This window comes from Hemitrygon akajei, chromosome 3 (genome assembly GCF_048418815.1).
Source record: "Hemitrygon akajei chromosome 3, sHemAka1.3, whole genome shotgun sequence".
In the NCBI taxonomy this organism is placed as follows: Eukaryota; Metazoa; Chordata; class Chondrichthyes; order Myliobatiformes; family Dasyatidae; genus Hemitrygon; species Hemitrygon akajei.
The window spans coordinates 18,140,271-18,157,989 of record NC_133126.1 but is presented as its reverse complement, the minus strand read 5'-3'; the positions used below and the strand labels follow the sequence as shown (position 1 = coordinate 18,157,989).

Below are 17,719 nucleotides of genomic sequence, written 5' to 3'. Positions count from 1 at the left end.
TCTGTTAGCAGATGCCGCTCTTAATCAGCTGAACTCCCAGGCCAGGCACAGCTTTCATCTAAAAATAGTGTGCCCTCTGATCCATCTGCTCCTGATTGCCAGCTCTGAGGGGGTGGGCAAAGACTTTTCCTCTTCCCCTACCCATTGAAGATCCCAGGGCACCTGAAACTATGTACAACTGATATTAGTATTAATATTATTATATTTGTTTTGTGTTTGCAGAATTTGTCTTCTTTTGCATATAGGTTGTCTGTCAGTCTTTGTGTGTAGTTATTCATTGACCTACTGTGAATGCCCACAAGAAAATGTACCTCAAGGTATTACATAGAATATAGAACAGTCCAGAACAGGAACAAGCCTTCATTCCGCAATGTTGTGCCAAATCAGTAGATAGATAGATAGATAGATAGATAGATAGATAGATAGATAGATAGATAGATAGATAGATAGATAGATAGATAGATAGATACTTTATTCATCTCCATGGGGAAATTCAACTTTTTTTTCCAATGTCCCATACACTTGTTGTAGCAGAACTAATTACATACAATACTTAACTCAGTAAAAAAAAATATGATATGCATCTAAATCACCATCTCAAAAAGCATTAATAATAGCTTTTAAAAAGTTCTTAAGTCCTGGCGGTAGAATTGTAAAGCCTAATGGCATTGGGGAGTATTGACCTCTTCATCCTGTCTGAGGAGCATTGCATCGATAGTAACCTGTCGCTGAAACTGCTTCTCTGTCTCTGGATGGTGCTATGTAGAGGATGTTCAGAGTTATCCATAATTGACCGTAGCCTACTCAGCGCCCTTCGCTCAGCTACCGATGTTAAACTCTCCAGTACTTTGCCCACGACAGAGCCCGCCTTCCTTACCAGCTTATTAAGACGTGAGGCGTCCCTCTTCTTAATGCTTCCTCCCCAACACGCCACCACAAAGAAGAGGGCGCTCTCCACAACTGACCTATAGAACATCTTCAGCATCTCACTACAGACATTGAATGACGCCAACCTTCTTAGGAAGTACAGTCGACTCTGTGCCTTCCTGCACAAGGCATCTGTGTTGGCAGTCCAGTCTAGCTTCTCATCTAACTGTACTCCCAGATACTTGTAGGTCTTAACCTGCTCCACACATTCTCCATTAATGATCACTGGCTCCATATGAGGCCTAGATCTCCTAAAGTCCACCACCATCTCCATGGTCTTGGTGATATTGTCTGACTAAATTAATTCCCTCTGCCTCTACAATGTCTATACTCTTCCATTTTCCTCACATTCATGCGCCTATCTAAATGTTTCTTTAAAGTCTTAAAAGACATATAAATAATTTGATAATAAATTTATTTGAACTTTGAACTTTGGAGTGTTATGGGAGAACATAGATCATAGAACAGTACCATAGATACTGTGTCAACCTAATTCAGCTAAAGACATGTTACCCCTTCTGCCAGGTCCATATCCTTCCATCTTCTGCATATTCTTGTGCCTATCATACCACTACCCACAAAATGCCACTATTATACTCCCTGGCAGTGCATTCCAGGCATCCACCATTCTGTGTAAAAAACTTACCTCACACACCTCCTTTGAATTCTTCCCCTCTTGTCTTAAATGCATTCGCTCTAGTACTAATACATTTCAACCTTGAACCTACCCCATTTCAGCCCTGGGAAACAGATACTCTCTGTCTATTCCAACTGTGCCACTTGAAATCTTGCAGACCTCTATCAGATCTCCCCTTAGCCTCTGCTGTTTCAGAGAAGACAACCCAGTTCTATCCAACCTCATGCCCTCTAAACCAGGCAGTATCCTGGAAAACCTCTACTGCATCATCTCCAAATATGCCTCATTGTTCCTGTAATGGCGTTGGAGGACCAATAGTTCTCCTTCCAGCTATTACTCCTCCCTCCCCCACTCCCACCTGACAATCACTGATTTATCCACCGTAGATCTTGGAGCAGTGGGAAGGAGAGCTGTGGTGTCCAACCTTTAGAGATCATCCTCAACAGTGCTTAACAGTGCATAATCTGCAGTGGGCATGTAGCATCTGAAATATCACTCTCACCCAGGATGTTTTCACTCGCAGTATACGGACATCATCACAAAGACAACATTAATCATCCTTCCCTTACCTCCATGAAGTTTGCTGGGCCATTCAGGGCCCCACAGTAGTGTAGAGGTTAGTGCAACGGTGTTAAAGCTTGGGGCATTCCAGAGTTCAGAGTTCAATTCTGGCACCGCCTGTAAGGAGTTTGTATGCTCTCTGTATAACTGGTACTTGTTTCACATTGGCTATTCCATTTGCTTTAACCCAGGCAACCTGTTCATACTCTATAACTTCACAGTATGGTCCGGGTCAATTTTGACCTGGACCAAGAACCCCCTCAAAACAAGTGTCTATACCAAATTTTGAACCACAGATCTATTTAGAATGTATAAATAGCCTATATGACATTAATAAATGGGTGATTACTCCTTAATTAATGTTTCAGAGATCTAAAATCCATTTCAATAGAAACGGGTCAAATTTGACCCAGAACAGCTTCAATGTACAAAAATTTGTAGCACCTGTACAAAAGTATAAAATTTTTAAATATTTTCATTTTTGCACATTTTGGGTCACTTTAGGAAAAGTCATCAAACTTCGGCTTATAAATGGCATTTAGGGTGTTTTTATTGCTGTCAAATGTCAAAATGGGTCAAATTTGACCCGAACGGTATGTAAGGGTTAAAATACTGCTCAATCTGTTCCATATACAATATACCATATATCTAAACACAAAGTGCACTGCAGATGCTGGGGTCAAAGCAACACCTACAACAAGCTGGAGGAACTCAGCAGGTCAGAAAGCATCCGTGGAAACGAGCAGTCAACATTGCGGGCCAAGACCCTTCATCAGGACCATATCTAGTTATCAGGCGAGTCATCAAACGCACCAATCTTTCCAATGTAGCCAGCTATTTCTGCTCTTTCTTTAATGGTTCTTATCACCTTGGACTCACTGCTTTTGAATTCGTGAATTCTTCCATTTTCTGCCTTTAAAAAAAAAATTCGGCTATGTTTCCTTTTGTGAAGGGAACATGCTGCTCCAAAGAATAAAAATAACGTGCTGTGCTTCTTTTACCTTGACCATCTTGCTGTGCTTTTTTTAAAATTCAAGTTTCTCACTGTGCTTCAACAGGTAGGTAGTCCTCTCGGGTTCATTTAACATTTCCTCATCATCAAAGCATAAACACTGAAAGGAAAACAAGCAAGCTGGGAGACAACTCACGTGAGTTCACTTTTTATTTTGAGCGAGGCATGCTCATATGGCATGATAGTGTGATGACGTGTCAGGCACAAAACTTTTACCTTTAGCCTGTAATAAGTATTTAAACTACAAAGAATGCTTATTCAAACAATATATTTACCAGATTACTCAAATATTTCTGAATTATTAAATACACAAGAGCGAGTGGTAGGTAAAACCAGGTAAGGGGGAAGGTAGGTGGGTGGAAGAAGGGGAATGAAGTGAGAGGGCTGAGAGGTGATAGATGGAAGAGGTGAGAGGTAGAAGAGATACTTTTCTGCTGTTATCAGACTCCTAAATGAACCTCTTATACAATAAGATGTTTTCTTGACCTCATAATCCATCTCATTATGATCTTGTACTTTACAGTTCATTTGCACTGCCCTTTTTCTGTTACTTGCAAAATTGTTATTGCTTTATCTTGTTCTGCCTCAGTACATTGTGTAATGATTTGAGTCTGCAAGGCAAGTTTTTCACTGTACCTTGGTACATATGACAATAATACCAATTATAGTCACCACTTTAGCTTTCTAAACTTTACAATCTATTTACAACCTACCCTTCCAACCATCAAGGGCATCTTCAAGAGCTGGTACCTCACATAGGTGACATCCACCATTAAGGGTCCTCACCATCCAGGAGCTGTTCTCTTCTCATTACTACTGTTGGAGAAGAGGTCTAGAGCCTGAAGACCCACACTCAGTGACCTAGGGAACCGCTTCTTCCCCTCCACTGTCAGATTTCTGAATGGTCCCTAAACCCATGAACACTACCATAAGACATAGGAACAGAATTAAGCCATCTGGCCCATCGGGTCTGTTCCGCTGTTCAATTATGGCTGATCCCTTTTTCACTCCTCCTCAACCCCAGTTCCCGGCCTTCTCCCCATAAACTGTAATGCCTTGTCCAATCAAGAACCTATCAATCTCTGCCTTAAATACACCCAACGACCTGGCCTCCACAGCTGCCTGTGGCAACAAATTCCACAAATTCATCACCCTTTGGCTAAAGAAATTTCTCTGCATCTCTGTTTTGAAAGGGCTCCCCTCTATCTTGAGGCTGTGCCCTCTTGTCCTAGACTCTCCCACCATGGGACACATCCTTTCCATATCTACTCTGTCTAGGCCTTTCAACATTCGAAAGTTTTGAATGAGATCCCTCTCACCTTCTGAATTCCAGTGAGTACAGACACAGAGCCATCAAATGTTCCTTGTATGATTACCCTTTCATTCCTGGAATCATCCTTGTGAACCTCCTCTGGACCCTCTCCAATGCCAGCACATCTTTTCTAAGATGGGGGGTTCAAAACTGTTCACAATACTCAAGGTGAGGCCTCACCAGTGCCTTCTAAAACCTGAGCATCACATCCTTGCTCTTCTATTCTAGACCTCTTGAAATTAATGCTAACATGGCATTTGTCTTCCTCACCACTGACTCAGCCTGTAAGTTAACCTTCAGGGTGTTCTGCACAAGAACTCCCAAGTCCCTCTGCATCTCAGATTTTTGGATTTTCTCCCCGTTTATAAAACAGTCCGCACTTTTATTTCTACTACCAAAGTGCATGAACATGCATTTTCCAACATTTTATTTCATTTGCCACTTCCTTGCCCATTCTCATAATCTGTCTAAGCCCTTCTGCATCCTACCTGTTTCCTGAACATTACCTGCCCCTCCACCAATCTTCATATCATCTGCAAACCTGGGACCAAAGCCATCTATTCCATAATCTAAATCATTTATATACAACATAAAAAAAGTGGTCACAACACCGACCCCTGCAGAACACCACTAGTCACTGGCAGCAAATCAGACAAGGATCCTTTTATTCCCACTTGCTGCCTCCTACCAATCAACCAATGCTCTAACCATGTTAGTAACTTTCCTGTAATACCATAGGCTCTTAACTTGGTAAACAGCCTCATATGTGGCAACTTGTCAAAGGGCTTCTGAAAGTCCAAATATACAACATCCACTGTATCCCCTTTATCTATCCTACTTATAATCTCCACAAAGAATTCCAACAGGTTTGTCAGGCAGGATTTTCCCTGAAGGAAACCATGCTGACTTTGTACTACCTTATCCTGTGTCCATCACCTCATCTTTAACAATTGACTCTAACATCTTCCCAACCACTGAGGTCAGGCCAACTGGTCTAAAATTTCCTTTCTGCTGCGTTCCTCCTTTCTTAAAGAGTGGAATGACATTTTCAATTTTCCAGTCCTCTGGCACCATACTAGAGTCCAATGATTTTTGAAAGACCATTTCTAATGCCACCACAATCTCTAATGCTACCTCTTTCAGAACCCTAGGGTGCAATTCCTCAGGTCCAGGTGACATATGTACCTTTAGGTCTTTCAGCTTTCTGAACACCTTCTCTCTTGTAACAGTAACTGCACCCACTTCTCTTCCTTCACACACTACAACATCAAACATACTGCTAGTGTCTTCCACAGTGAAGACTGATGCAAAATACTTATTGAATTCATCAGCCATCTCCTTGTCCCCGTTATTTCTCCTGCCTCATTTTCTACTGGTCCTATATCCACTCTCATTTCTCTTTTATTGTTAACATACTGTACTTGACAAAACTTTTACTATCCTCTTTGATATTATTTGCTAGCTTGCTTTCATATTTCATCTTTTCCCTTCTAATGATTGTTTTTAGTTGCTGTCTGCAGGTTTTTAAAAACTTCCCAGTTCTCTATTTTCCCACTAATTTTTGCTTTGTTGTATGCCCTTTCTTTTGCTTTTACAATAGCTTTGACTTCCCTTGTCAGCCACAGTTGTACTATTTTACCATTTGAGTATTTCTTTATTTTTGGAATACATATGTCCTGCACCTTCCTATTTTTTCCCAGAAATGCATGCTATTGCTGCTCTGCTGACATCCCTGCCAGCAGCTCCTTCCAATTTACTTTGGCCAACTCCTCTCTCATACCACTGTAATTTCCCTTGCTCCACTGAAATTCTGCAATATCAGACTGTACTTTCTCCCTATCAAATTTAAAGTTGAACTCAATAATATTGTGGCAACACGAGTGAATCTGCAGATGCTGGAAATAAATAAAAACACAAAATGCTGGCAGAACTCAGCAGGCCAGACAGCATCTATGGGAGGAGGTAGTGACGACGTTTTGGGCCGAAACCCTTCATCATCCACTCCTGAGGTAGCAGTGGATCATGAAGGAGTGGATGATGAAGGGTTTCGGCCCGAAACATCGTCACTACCTCCTCCCATAGATGCTGTCTGGCCTGCTGAGTTCTGCCAGCATTTTGTGTTTTTTTTCAATAATATTGTGCCTACTGGCTCCCAAGAGTTCTTTTACCTTAAGCTCCCTAATTGCCTCTGGTTCATTACATAACACCTAATCCAGTATAGCTGATCCTCTAGTAGGCTTAATGACAAACTGCTCTAAAAAGCCATCTCATAGGCATTCAACAAACTCACACTCTTGAGATAAGTTACCAACCTGATTTTCCTAATCAGCCTGCATGTTAAAATTTCCCACGACAACCATAACATTACCCCTTTGACATGCCTTTTCTATTTCCTGTTGTAACCTGTGGTCCACCTCCCAGCCACTGTTGGGAGGCCTGTATATAACTGCCATCAACGTCCTTTTACCTTTGCAGTTTCTTAACTTAACCCACAAGGATTCAACATCTACCGATCCTATGTCACATCTTTCTGTTGATTTGATGACATTCTTTATAAGTAGGGCCACACCACCCCCTCTGCCTACCTTCCTATTCCTTTGATATAACGTGTAACCTTGGACATTCAGCTCCCCACTACAAACATCCTTCAGACATGATTCAGTGATGGCCACTACGTCATACCTGGCAATCTGTAATACTACAACAAGATCATCCACCTTATTTCTTATACTACATGCATTTAGATACAACAGTTGAGTACCCTATTTGCTATCCTTTCTGATTCTGCATCCCTAATGTTTTGATACTCAGCCTGTACCTAACACTACAGTCCTGCTGAAGGGATTTGGCCCGAAATGTTGACTGTACCTTTTTTCCATATATATTGCCTGGCTTGCTGAGTTCCTCCAGCATTTTGTGTGTGTAACACTACCTCAGTATTCCTTTTCTAAGGCACAATTGATTTATTTTGTAATTTACAGCAAATTGTATGTCTTTGCACTATAGTGTAGCTGCAAAACAACAAACTTCACCTAATTCGGATTGGCTCACATTCCTTACTCCCTCTGCTATGGCTGGATATAACTGGGACACAAGAGACCGCAGATGCTGGGAAGCCGAGCAACAAACAATCCGCAAAGGGACTCTGCTGGCCGAGCAGCATCTGTGGGCTGGAGGGGGGAATGGTCAACATATTGGCTCAAAGCCCTGTGTCTTGGACTGAGAGGAGAGAGGGCAGATAGGCAGTGAGTGGGTGTGGTGAGGCAGGACTGAGGAAGGGTGAAGGTGGAGGCAGTGAAGAATGAGTTGAGACAGACAGATCGATTTGGGGCCAAGGAGGGAAGGTGAAGTTAGACTGAGGAACAGCTTCTACCCCAGAGCTATGGCCTCCATCACACCACTCCCACAGAACAATGACTGAAACTGTGAGCACACACAAGGACTCAAATACTAACGGCACTTTGTGCATTACTGTGACATTCTGGTGCTGCTGCAACTTATTTTCTGCTACTTAACTATTTAATACTGTTTTTCTATCACTGTCTTGTTTTTATCTACCACTTTATTTAATTGCCTGAGAGGAAGCCAAAAAGGGTTTCATTGTACCATTGTATAATGACAATAAAGATCATTCAATTCAATTCAATTCAAGTGGGATATACTGTATGCTTGTTTCTAGTCTATTAGCTGCATCTTTTAACTTCCAGTCAACATCAATCGATTTGCTAAATTGGGGGCACCTCTGCAGGATAATCAGTACTTGAATTAAATTGAGACAGTCCAGTCCCTTCTTCCGTGGGTCTTTCCTACCATCAATAACCAGGCCCTAAAGGCTACTGCACTAGTTCGATCCCCTACAGCTTTCCTTTAAGTAGGTAACTGATAAACGTCTCACTAATCAAAATTCAGTGAATGACTGGATGAAAATCAATTGTAAACAACTGATGCAAAGTCAAGGCACTGGAACGAGGAAAGGTCCACTCAGTAAATGTGGTCCCTCAAAAAGGAGCACATTCTCAAAGGGACATTCGTTTCCTGTGAGGGTCTCTACGCAGTCTTTTCAATGCCCTGAGGCATGGTGAGCATTCCCAAGAAAAGCTGCCCAGCTGCATCACTGGGGTGGACGCTGTGTCGAGGCCCGAGAGCGGAAAGCAAACCTGTGCTCAGCTCCACTAACCTGCACCGATTAAAGCGTCGAGCCAGATTAAAGTATTGAGGCCCAAGAGCAGAAAACAGACCAATATTCCGCGCTGTCCACCTGCGTTTCACCAGTCTCCCTCTCACCTCACTAGCACCGTCGGGCAGGAGGTGCAGGAGTGTGGGGTCCCACGTCACCAGGACTGGGAGCAGTTGTAGCCCTGCAGTCATCGGGCTCCTGGACCACATATTGTGCATATGTGTTGCTTTGGATTTCCAGTATCTGCAGACTTTCTCGTGTTTATGAAACACCGGACCAACCTGGGCATTCAGCCAGTGTGCAAAAGACAACAAACTGTGCAAATACAAAAAGGACAGAAAAATAATAACAAATACATAAGCAATAAATATTGAGAACACGAGATGATGAGACTGTAGGTTGTGGCAACATTTCAGTGATATGGCAAATGAAGTTGAGTGACATGGTTTTAGTTCAAGAGCCTGATGATTGAGGGGTAGTCACAGCTCCTGAGCCTGGTGGTGTGAGTCCTGAAACTTCTGTACCTTTTTTCTGACTGCAGCAGCAAGAAGAGAGCATGACCTGGCATGGATGCTGCTTTCCCGGGACAGCATTTCGTGTAGATGTGCTCAGTGCTGGGGAGGGCTTTACCCACGATGAGCTGGACCATATCCATTATCTTTTGTAGGATTTTCCATTCAAGGGCATTGGTGTTTCCTTACCAGGCTGTGATGCAACCAGCCAGTATACTCTCCACCACACATCTACAGACATTAGTTAAAGTTTCCTTTGTCCTGACAGAAACGTGGCTCAAGGACACCACTCTGGTCTCAGCTATCCAGCTAGAAGGCCGGCAGGAATGCTATGACCTCTGGCAGGACCTATGGAGGAGGCCTGTGTGTTTATGTCAATAAGATCTGGTCTTTTAGTAATATAAGTAATAACGATCCACTCCTCACTACAGATAAAACTTTTAATGGCGAAATGCAGGCCCTTCCATGCTGAGAGAGTTCACTGTCATTGTGATTATTGCTGCTTACTTACCATTCCCCCCCCCCCATGTTAATGTTGGGGAAGCGCCACAGGGGCTCCACGGTGCAATCTGCAGCCTCAAAACCACTCAGCCAGACAGTGTCTTCATTCTTACTGGTGATGTCAGTCATACCAGCATGTCAACTTCGCAACCAGTGGAGAGAATATGTTAGACCTGGTTCATACCAACTTTTGTGGAGCCTGCAGGCTGCCCGCCCCCCACCCCACCTTGGATACTCAGACCACATATCCACTTTGCTAATCCCTGCTACAGACCACAGGTTAACTGAGTCAAACAAGACCAGGACCTAGCTGCAAAATGCCTCTTCAGTGCTGTGGGACTGGACCATACTCAGGGAGGTGGCTACCTACGACCATCTCGTCGACGTTGAGCGAAATACGGGATCTGTGACTAGCTACATAGGCAAATGCACCGTGGACTTTACAATGATTAAACACTACATCGCCAGGGGAAACCAGAAACAATGGCTGACTGCTGAGGTGCAGCCACGGCTTAGGAACTGGGACGCTACTTTCAGATTGGAGGACAGGATGACTCCAAGTTGAGCAAAAGCCTTACTGCCTGTGCCACCAGGAAGGCAAAGCATGAGCACGCACAGAAAATCCACAGACACATTCGTGACACCAGGGACACACAGTGGATGTGACAGGAACTATAAACCATAACCGATTACAATTCCACCCTACGTATCAGCAACAATGACACCTCCCTTCCTGATAGGCTGAATGCCTTCTCTGCATGATCTGGCGCATTTAACGGTGTGACATGGAAGGAATAGGCACTCCATCTGGCTGCAGCTGAGATGAGGAAGAACCTAGCCAGGGTAAACCCACACAAAGCTGCGGAACCCGACAGCATACCTGATCAGGTGCTCAGGGACCCAGCTAACGGAGAGCTTAATGACCATCTTTAATATCACTGAAACAGTCTACTGTCCCTGCAGTCTTCAAGGCAGCCACCATCATTTCTGTGCCCAAGAGAGAGATGGTAACTGGCCTACACGATTATGGCCCAGTGGCACTGACTTTGACAACCATGAAGTGCTTTGAGCAGCTAGTAATGGATCTATAAAATCTCACTCTTACAGCTACATTGGAGCCTTTCCAGTTTGCGTACTGCTCACACCGGCCCACTGATGATGCCATAGCCTTGGCCCTCCACTCCGTCCTGTCCCACCTAAAAAATGATGCTTCATATGCCAGGATGTTATTCATTGACTTCATCAGCATGATCAGAGGCTGGTGGGCAAACTGTCCTCACTGGGTCTTAACACCCTTCTCTGTAACTGGATCTTGGATGTCTTGATGGAAAGACCTCGCTCAGTCCGAGTTGACAACAATGTCTCAAGCTCCATCACGTTGAGCTTTGGTGACCCCCCCAGGACTCCATGCTCAGCCTGCTGATGTTCACGCTGCCGACTCATGACTGCACTGCTAGATTCAGCTCAATCCGGTCCCTTGCGGGAATGGGACCCACTCTCGGGGTTTCACGACTGGCAGTTATTCGACGTGCCAAGGATGCGGCCGAAGAGCTCAGCTCACTTTTGGAGGTCCGAGATCTCATGGCTCTGGAGACCGGTGAATCGAAGGTCAGTGTCCCGGCAGGAGATCTGTGTGTTGTGGGAGTTGGAAGATCTACGGCCCAGAAACACGAGCTCTTTGGGCACAGAGCTCGGAAAAAGCGATGCAACGGACTTCTAACATTGTAAACCAACAAATTATTTGTTACGTCTCACCTCTCGCTGTGAAACGGAGACATCTCGTTCTCCCTTATTAGGGAAAGAGGGAGCCTGTGGTATGTCGAATACCGGGTGAATGAGTAGTCTTTGGGGTAACTGCGAGTCTGTGTCTTTGCTGTTGCTTTGCTCACGCTTGAGTGCTCGGTGGCGGGTGCTGATGCTTGTTTTTTGCTGGTGGGGGGAGGGGGATTGTTGATTTTGCTGTTGCTTACACGAGGGAGGGAGGGGAGCTGGGGGGAGAACTTCGGGGTTCTAACATTCATTCTTTGGGGGCACTCTTCTGTTTTTGTGGATGGTTGCAAAGAAAACGCATTTTAGGATGTATACACTTCTCTGACATTAAATGTACCTTTGAAACCTTTGAAACCGCATCATCAAGTTCACTCATCAGCAACAATGATGAGTCAGCGTACAGAGAGGAGGTCAAGAGGCTTGTTGATTGGAGTGAGAACAACAACCTGAGTCTCATTGTGGGCAAGACAAAAGAGATGATTGTGGACGTCAGGAAGGCACAAGGCAACCACTCTCAATTGCACATCAATGGCTCTGCCACGGAGAGATTGAAGGGCACAAAGTTCCTTGGTATGCACATAATGCACAATCTAACCTGAACCCTCACCTCCTCCTCAATAGTCAAGAAGGCACAGCAGTGTCTGCACTTTCTGAGGAGACTAAGACATCAAGCAAGGCTTCCCACCCCCAATCTAACAACTTTCTACTGGAGTACCAAGCAGAATGTCCTGTCTGGCCCTGTCACTGTGTGGTGTGGAAGCTGCAGGGCATCGGATCACAAGACCCTACAGGGGGCAGGAAAATCCACTGAGAGGATCGTCAGGGTATCCCTCCCCTCATTTGTGGCATTTACCGGGACCATTGCATATGAAGGGTCCAATCCCACAATCTCTTTGAGCCAGGTCCATCAGGCAGACTGGGCAACAGCTTCTACCCCCAGACTGTGAGACTAACGAATACCTTGCCACCACTTGCATTAGGAGAGCGAGTTGTTACTGTCCACTCCTGACTGTTTACCTGTGCTGGGCACTGCATGCATTTTGACTGGTATTTGATTATGTTACTACTTTGGTTTATGTGCTGTGTGTGAAGTATGTTTTGTGGGTGCACCATGGTCTGGAGGAACGTTGTTTCATCTGGTTGTAGTCAGATGACAATAAACCTGAACTTGAACTTCAATTTGGAAGGCTGCAGCAGTGAAGGGTCCTCAGTGTATTGCATTTCATGCCACTGGACCCTGACTTAGATCAGTCAAGGACTGTGCGGTGGCTGCCCGCGCATCAGCCTCCCCGCGTTAAACGAAGTCACGCACAGCCATTCCCCATTAAGAGAATCCACTCCAGCATCCTGGAGACAATCCCTTAGGAGAACATCATATTCAGCTGGAGTGATCGCACTGTTGCAAAAGTATATAGCTAGGGAGTCTAAGAACGTTTGCATGGTAATTTTATATATTGCCACAAAAAAAATCATGACATCCGTGAGCGATGATGAACCAGATTCTACCAGGACTCTATTGTGGACTGGGAGTGGGAGGGGGGGCAGTGAGACGGAAATCGTGGTTGGGAAAAGGGGGAGGGAGTGGGCAGCACTGTAATGGTCAATAAGCCAATTGTTTGCAATTGAATGACATTGCCTGGTGTCTCAGGGCTGGGTGTATCTGCACCCACGCCACCCCTCCCCACCTTGACACTCCTTCTCTGACACCTGTTCCACATCCCTCCCACCCTTGCCACTCCCAACAGCCACTGCTCCCACCAGATTTACAAACTCACTTTTCACTCCACCATAAAACCATAAGACAAATACAGTACTGTGCCAGAGCCTTCGGTACCCTGGGATATACAGTATATGTGCCTCAGACTTTTGCACAGTGTTGTCCTTTCCTCCAATCACCTTAAAGTTATCCCCTATCACATTAAACATTCTACTGAGATCCTTGGATTCCTTTTGGAGCATGAAGTTGCTAAGAAACAAACTTTCATTTGTAAAATTACTCAGATATTCAGTTAATTTCTTATTTTGCTAGAAGAACATTGATTTCTATTAATACATTTAACAGAAATTATCTTGTATATTACAATAAGAGTTTATTAATTTCATTTAACAAATTGGTAGAAATGAAATCAGATGAAGTAGTGTTTTGACAATTCAGCCTTGCAGTCATATCGAACACAAATCAGTATATGCAAGCATTTTAAAATATATTTTGCAATTACCCTAGTTAATGAATACTTAATATTTATTGCAGTCAAGCATCCCTATGGTCTAAAGATAAAAACTCCTGATATTCACTATCTCTCTGGCTCTGGGCTGGCAGCTGTCTTCTCCAGTAAATTGTTCCTGTTGTAATTGGGAGTTGTACGGTGCATGCTGCCAGTATTTTTTCTGTGATTTTCACTCTCCCACACATCCAACTCCCTCACATGGAAGTCACAGCGAGAGGGATTAGCACCAAGCATCAGGAGGATGTAGACAGACTGGCGAATTGCTCTGACAGACGCCACATAAAATTTAATACAGCGAAGGGTGAAGGACTGCATTTTGTTACTGGGGACAAGGAGCGGTCATAGGAATTGAATTGGAGTGCAGTAATGGAAGTGCGGGAGCAGACAGATCTGAGCACATATGCAGACAAATCTTTAAAGTTGGCAGGACAATTTGTAAAAGTTGTTGATGCAATTACACCTTTATAAGTGGAGGCACAATGAGGGGGAAAGAGGCGAACTCCTTTACAACTCTCTGATCTGATCCCACAGATGTTTCTCTCCTCTCAGAAGAGTTGGTAACTATGAGTGACCACATAACAAGGTGGAAAAGAGAACAAAGCTTTTCTTGAAGAGTGAGTTCTTGCAGAGGAAACTTATGAGGATGCTCCCAGAATTAGTGAGCATGTCTTTTGAGGGAAGGTTGAGTGAGATCAGACTTTTCTCTTTGGAGTGAAGGAGGATGAGAAGAGACTTGATGGAGGTGTAGAAGATTATAAGAGCCACAAAGAGAATGGACAGCCAATGCCTTTACCCCATGGTGTACATTGCGAGGAGAGAAATTTAGGGGAGATATCAAGGTATGTTTTTTACACAGACTGGTAGGTGTCTGGAACACACTGCCAGGGGTGGGTGGTAGAGGTGAATACATTAAATAGTAAGGAGACTCTTAGATGGGAACATGGATGAAAGAAAAATGGTGGGTTATGGGCTACGTTGGGGAGTAGGATTAGATTGATCTTAGAGTAGGTTTAAATATTAAGGCCATAAGACATAGGACCAGAATTAGGCCATTCAGCCCATCAAGTCTGCTTCGCCATTCCTTCATGGCTGCTCCTGGATCCCACTCAACCCCATACACCTGCCTTCTCCCCATATCCTTTGATGCTCCAAGTAATATTGCCACAAATTGTGGGCCAAAGGGCTTACATTCTTGGGTTGGAAAAGCTGGTGATCAGAACAGAATTTCTACTGTTACCCCAAATCATTCCAATCCAGCAGCAATGAGCTTGGGAAACATCCATTACAGGCAACAGATACAGCTGGGTTCAGTAATTTAGGCTATTCCTGGAGGGGAGTTCCTTCAACTCCCCAGACGTCACCCTCTGTATTAGCTCACATTTATGTGGACCCTTTAACGCAAGAATAAATGCAAGTGCTGCACAGTGGACTTTTCAAAACTGAAATCATAACCGTGTGTTTCAAAGAGTCTTCAAAAGGAGTTTGGAGTGACAACAGTACAAAGGACCAAAAGGCAGTTTGGATGGTTGATACTGGGGATAAGTGGGATTAGGGAAATCAAGTATTCTCCCAGGCCTGATTTTATAGTATTATGTTGGCCATCAACCACTCCCTTTCACTTCCCTATTTTTATCACATGATTTCTTCTCCTAAGTTTTGGCTTGCTCCTACTAAAGTAGAACATTTCAGCATAGTACAGGCCCTTCAGCCCATAATATTGTATTGATCTACTCTTGGATTCAATCCTTCCCTTCCACGTGACCCTCCATTTTATTTTCATCCATGTAGATAGAGCTCTTAAAGATAGCGGAGTCAATGGATATGGGGAGAGGGCAGGAACAGGGTACTGATTGTGGATGATCAGCCACGATCACATTGAATGGTGGTGCTGGCTCGAAGGGTTGAACACCCTACTCCTGCAGCTATTGTCTATTGTCTAACGATAGTTGTATACAGGCCTCCAAACAGAAGCCGGAATGTGGATTACAAATTACAGCAGGAGATAAAATAGGCATATCAGAACGACAATGTCATGATAATCGTTGGTGATTTTAATATGAAAGTGGATTGGGAAAACCAGGCCAGTACTGGACCTTAAGAGAGAGAATTTGTAGAATGTCTAAGGGTTGGCTTTTTAGAGCAGCTTGTTGTTAAATCCACTAGGGGATCAGCTGTGCTGGATTGGGTGTTGTGCAATGATCAGAGATGTGGAGAAATTACTTTAGTCAGAGGGTGGTAAATCTGGGGAATTTGTTGCCACAAATGGCTGCAGAGGCCAAGTCATTGGTTGAATTTAAGGCAGAGATAGATAGGTTCTTGATTAACCAGGGCATCAAAGTATATGGGGAGAAGGCAGGGGAGTGGGGATGACTGGAAGAATTGGATCAGCTCATGATTGAATGGCAGAGCAAACTCAATGGGCCGAATGGCCTACTTCTGTTCCTATATCTTATGGTCTTATGTTCTTATGTACCTATTGAAGAGTTTCTTGAATGTCCCTCTCCCACCAGCCCTGGCAAGGTGTTCCAATCATCCACCACTCTCTCTACAAAAAACTTACCCCTGATATCCCCCTATACTTTCCTCCAATCGCCTTAAAATTGTGCCCCCATGTACTAGCCATTTCTGCCCTGGGAAAAATCTCTGTCTGTCCACTCGATCTACACCTCTTACATTTTGTACACCTCCAGCAAGTCACCCCTCATCCTCCTTCGCTCATAAGAAAAGGCCCCAGCTTGTTCAACCTATCCTCAGGACACATGCTCTCTCATCCAGGCAGCATCTTGGTGAATCTCCCCTGCACCAAATCTTTCCTATAATGTGCTGCCATAACTGCACACAATAGTGGTGAGGTGGACTTCATTCCCTGCTGGGAGCTGCTGCCTTATCTGTTCTCCACACAGTTCATGATTTCTGCTTTTTGAGTTTCACTAGTCAGGAAGTGCTCTGACCAACCTCACTGTCAGCCGTGCGACTGAATGTTTATCACAGTGCCGTGGTATCTAGTGACCAATGTTCCCTTTAAGGTGTGCGCATGTGCGTGCCCACAAAGGAACTTAAAATGCAGACAAAAAGTTGTGCCTCTCTACCTCGCTGGTACGTTATGTATATTTCATGATCATACCCAATCACATTTCCTTTTCTGGGTTCTGATGTGGGCGGTGCTGACAATGTGGGGTTTGCAATGATCTGTCTTCAGATTTTACAGCTGGCTTACTCATACCGTCTTTATTGAAGAAATTATTCAGTGCACACATGTTGTTGTTACTGGGCAAAAAATTTGCACAGCTCAAGGTTTTTGTGCACCGTGGTCATTACAAATTAGAGGGAACGTTGCTAGTGACCAGCATCTCTTCCCTCACGTGGCAGTGCTTGTACATCCATATATGTCCTCCCTCCTCCAATAGCTCTCCTAAAGACATTTACTTATTAAAATTATGTTGTCAACACATCACTGATAAATTCAACACACTTAGGCATTTGAGCATGGAATCCAATGCTGGCCTCTGGGGTACTGGACTTGTGAGACAATCACTCTTGCCCAGAATATAGTTCACTGTCTCACCAAAGACATGATGCATTGGCAAAGCTTATTTTCCTATCACACACTGAAAAGATGACCTACATTTAGATAGTGTCTTTCATTTTCTAAACTTCCCAAGTGCTTCAGAAACACTATGGTGATTTTTATGAATACAGTGGAGGGATGAGTGTTGGCTTAGGCAATAGGAAGAGTCTGCTTGCACTTCTCAAATCGATGTTCTTGGGTGATGTAGATTGGCTGAGAGATCAGCAGGGAGCTTTACTTAGTATGAATGAGATTGCTTTGGTGCTCACTGGGGCACCTGCATGGATTTAATGTCCCAGCCCCTGGGGTGGGACTTCTGACTCACTGTGCCGGGATGAGATACTGGGCTGGATACTTTATTCCAGAAGAAGCCTTCCTTACGTCAAAGGGGCTGGGAAAAGTCCTGAGGAAATAGGAGGCTTCCTCCCTCATGTGATAGGTCACCCCTTCCATTCTCTGGCCCCATGTTCACAATTCAGAAACAGATCCTGTGAGACTCATCATCACATTTGAC

The 17,719-nt window shown here is 44.1% G+C and overlaps 1 protein-coding gene across 1 annotated transcript in view; it reads right to left on the bottom strand.

Moving 5' to 3' along the window:
• syndig1l (synapse differentiation inducing 1-like) overlaps nt 1-17,719 on the bottom strand; it is a 213,093-nt gene that overhangs the window by 65,533 nt on the left and 129,841 nt on the right. The window lies entirely within an intron of this gene.